The sequence below is a fragment of the Carex rostrata genome, chromosome 14 (assembly GCF_964058835.1).
Source record: "Carex rostrata chromosome 14, lpCarRost1.2, whole genome shotgun sequence".
NCBI classification, from domain to species: Eukaryota; Viridiplantae; Streptophyta; class Magnoliopsida; order Poales; family Cyperaceae; genus Carex; species Carex rostrata.
In genome coordinates, this window is record NC_135931.1 from 7450899 (window position 1) to 7455124 (window position 4226).

Below are 4226 nucleotides of genomic sequence, written 5' to 3' on the forward strand. Positions count from 1 at the left end.
GGGGAATCATATAATTACTGGAACCATAGTACAATTTTTCTTTAATAAAAGTGCGGAGATAAATGGGAGATAGGGGTGTGGGATGATTATAATTATTCTACAAAATTTGATTATAATGGGAATATTCTCCATTAGAGCTAATAAGCTCTTCACAAAATTGTAACTAGCCACATCATCCAATTTTCTAGTAAACAAATTAGTCATTTATTTTTCCCATCCAGACCTCTTCTCTCGATGAAAAAGAAATTACGATATCGAATTTGTAACAGAAAGATTATATTGATTTAACTTGTCAACAACTCATCCTGGGTTGTTAATGCAAAAGATAAGTATCGGTTCCAGTCATTTAACAAAATCATCTTCGGCATTTAATGCTGTAGATATGAACTCCTAGATTATTTAAGATTTCATATTAATAATTAGAAGAAAAAAAAGAGCCAAACTCTTGACAATGAATGACATTACTTACTAGGCTCTAGTCCATAGAAAAAAAAAATCAAATCAAGCTAAAAATTGGAAGTTTGGAACCACCTCTGGTCCTCTGTTTTTCTTTCTTATGAGAGAGCTGCCATTGATAGCTTCAAAAAACATTTATGATGGAGTGCTGATACTAACGCAATTAATTTTTTAATAACACAATAGCTTCAACATTATTACTTCCATGCTCATATATTAACGATAACCATAAAAAAGCGTTATAAATTAAATTAGAATATGTATTGGTCTTATGGAAAATAATACGTTAAAAAAATACAAATAAATGTAACAATGATCTTTAATATTTTATCTTGCTCGATAAATAATTAAATATCTCTAACTTTGCCTCCCGTACAAAATGGCTTTTAGATTGTCACGAAGCAGGAAACAAATAGTTAATTTTTCCTATTATTAACTCTTAGGTCCTTTTTAAATAAAAAATAATTATAATTATCCACGTTTGAATTTTACTGAAGAAAGGATTTATCGATAACCTAACGTTGTCAACTGAAGTAGGGCTGGCAATGAGCCGGCTCAGAGCGAGCTAGATCAAGCTCATGCTCGCTCGTTTTGAAAGCGAGCGAGTCACGAGTGAGCCAATATTAGAGTCCGAGCTAAAAAATGGCTTGTGGCTCGCTCGTTTTGGCAACGAGCGAACCGAGCCGGCTCATAAAAGCTCGTGAGCCAAAAGCCCAAGTGTATTAGATAATGTATAAAGTTCACCCAATTGGTAATTTTGCACATACGTAAATACACCAAAAAATACATAAATTAAGGAAATTCATAGATATTAATTTATGTATATATTTATTTCTATATTCATAGGATAAATTATCATCACACACCAAATTAATTAATCCGCAACCATATTCATACAAATTAAATTTAAAAACTACATTAGTGCAATTCCACAGTCAAATTTACCAATCATACACCAAATTCATGGAAATCGCAACCAAATTCAAAGTAAAATTAGAAACTCCATTAATCACAACATCAAATACGTTAATTACACACCAAATTCATACAAAGTATGATTAGAAACTACATTAGTGTTCTACAAAATCAAATACATCACAATGTTTTAAGATCAATTGACGTTCAGTGTGCTCATTGGAACCTGAATATCCAAAGTCTCCCCTACCTTAAAAGCTTGGTGTAAATGAGAAAAATAACACAATCATCAACATATTAATTATTCAAAAATTGCTATGTGCATATCTAGCAAGGGTACTTTTCAAATATTGGGCTTGCATCCTAGTTTTCAATTACTGATAACAAGGTTAAAAGAAGAATCTTTCAGATTTTGACAGAAAAGTCAATAAGATATTAAGATATGTGCGCCTATTAAATAATGAAAGGTCTGTAAAACCAATAAAGACGACTCACTTGTAATGTGTGCAACTCCGCACTTCTATTGGCTCTTATCCAGTCACCCTCACAAACTAAAACCTCAACCATGTCTTTCGTCAGAGAACTTCGGTAGTCATCTAACACACGACCACCAGCACTAAAAGGCTGATTCGGAAGCGACTGTTGAGATTGGAACTGAAAGGATATCTCTTGCCAGTTTACTTAAAATGGGGAATCTAACAGAATTCGTCTTCCACCATTTTAATACATTGAATGGAGCCTTATCTCTATGCTGAAAAATCGACTCGTTTAGATAGTTATCGAGCTCTGTATTGGTAGAAGTCTCATTCCATGTAGACTCCACATACTGCCAGAAGTCGATTTTCTTCACACCTTGTGTATTGGTAACAACAACAGGAGATCCTTCAAGTCGGGAACCTTTCCAGAAAAGCAATAAATTTTAGATCACACTAAAAACACAAGTTTTTGTTATACAACAAACTAAAATCTGACAACAATATACTAGTTGTTATTGAAGTTTCTGTTATTACCTGATCCTGTAGATGCCATGTACTCCTTTGTATATAATTCATAAATGGCTCATAATTTCTCCAAAACATCGGTAACACGGGCTTCGAGCTCACAATTAGGATACAACTGCTCATAACAAAACCTAATTGAAATCATCTTTAACCTTGGATCGAGAATGGAAGCCACTGCCATTAACACATTAATTTATCCCCAATATATACTTCTCGAACTTCTCATACATAGCCATGCTCATCTCTTGAGTAAAGCTATCCTCACCATGACATGCATCAAAAATTGTTTTTTTAACGTTAAACATCTCAATCAAAAAGAGATTAGTGGTAGGATAGGATGTGCCCGAAAATACATCTGTGGCATCCTTAAAAACCTCAAGCAATTTGCAAACCTTCTTCGCCTTTTCCCATTCAATCTCTTCAGGCTTCTATTCAAAGTTAGAATCTCTCAAGGTATATCCACCAAAGGCTTTTTTGTAATGAAGTGCTGAATCTAACATACGATATGTTGAATTCCACCTGGTTTTAACATCGGTGCACAAGGATCGTGCAATGGATATACCTAATTGAGTGGCTATCTCTCCGAATTTTAGAAGCTGGCCCGGTGATTTTCTAAGATATTTGACTGCTTCCTGATCTTGACAAGACACTTTTCAATTTTGTTGAGCCCATCTTAAACAACCAAGTTCAAAATATGAGCACAACATCTTATGTGGAAAAAAAACCCTAAGAAATGCAACTTATTCCGCAACTCAAAACTCAATTTTAAAATCCCTGCCGCCTTATCATTATTGGTTGCATTGTCTAAAGTGATTGTTCCCACTTTATCCTCAATTCCCCACTTCACGAGTGTTTCACTAATAGCATCAGCAATAACATCACCACTATGTGGTGGTGAGAGCTTGTTAAAACTAATGATTCGCTTTTGCAAGTTCCATTCAGCATCTATGCATGTAATGTGCTGTCAAACACATATACGTACCCAATGGTTTGATTGGAGGTCCAACAACCACTTGTAATTGAAATCCTATCAACACCTCTGAAAATCTTTTTTATTTTGTCTTTTTCATTTTCAAAGATTTTTACACTCTTTTTTTTTATGGTGTGTCACTATCTGGTAGAGGGGGTTGTTGTATTTCATGAATATATTAAAACTTTTGTATTCCACAAATACAATGGACAATTCATGAACCATAATCATTTTAGCAAGCAACTCTCTATTCTTCATATGGTCATATTTCCCATATGGTTACTGAAGTATTGAAAAAGATATATTTATTTCTGAAATGAAAATATGACACATATTTTTGGACTTCTATAATATAAGCAATTTTATACTTCTATACAAGTAGGCAACCATAATTATAGGAGTGGAAAATAGCCAGCTATCCTTATTGAGAAATTGTAGGAAATAAAATTTATTTTTCTTCTATCCATATTTTTTTATTAAAAATAACTAATTATGAGAAATTGTAGAATAACAAGCATTATTTTAGACTTCTATACAAGTTCATAAAATCACAATCATATAGAAATAGAAAACAGCCATCTATCCTTACTCAGAAACCGTAGAAAATACCAAGTCAGAATGACATATATAAAAATTATTTTCCTTTTATCCGTACGTTTAAAAAAAAAAGCCTGATAATTGTACCCAAACAAAATTTCCGAGTGTGTCCTCCGAGTGTGTCCTCTGTCTGGAAGCATTAAAATTCTAAATCTATATAGTTTTAACTCCTAACTATTGTTTTTAAGCCAAAAACAGAAATATTCCTTTCACTCACTTTTTTTTTCTCTGTCATTCTCATCTATTTCCTCGACGATCTGTGATGAATTTTGCGAATCTAAAAATAT

General features: G+C 33.1%; 1 long non-coding RNA gene across 1 annotated transcript; it reads right to left on the reverse strand.

Moving 5' to 3' along the window:
* Positions 1–1351: 1351 nt before the first annotated feature.
* Positions 1352–3610, reverse strand: LOC144565789 (uncharacterized). The gene is made up of 3 exons (XR_013514969.1): positions 2382–3610; positions 1863–2268; positions 1352–1629 (listed from the first exon to the last, which is right to left on the reverse strand). It is a non-coding gene; the product is annotated as an uncharacterized LOC144565789 (long non-coding RNA).
* Positions 3611–4226: the final 616 nt, after the last annotated feature.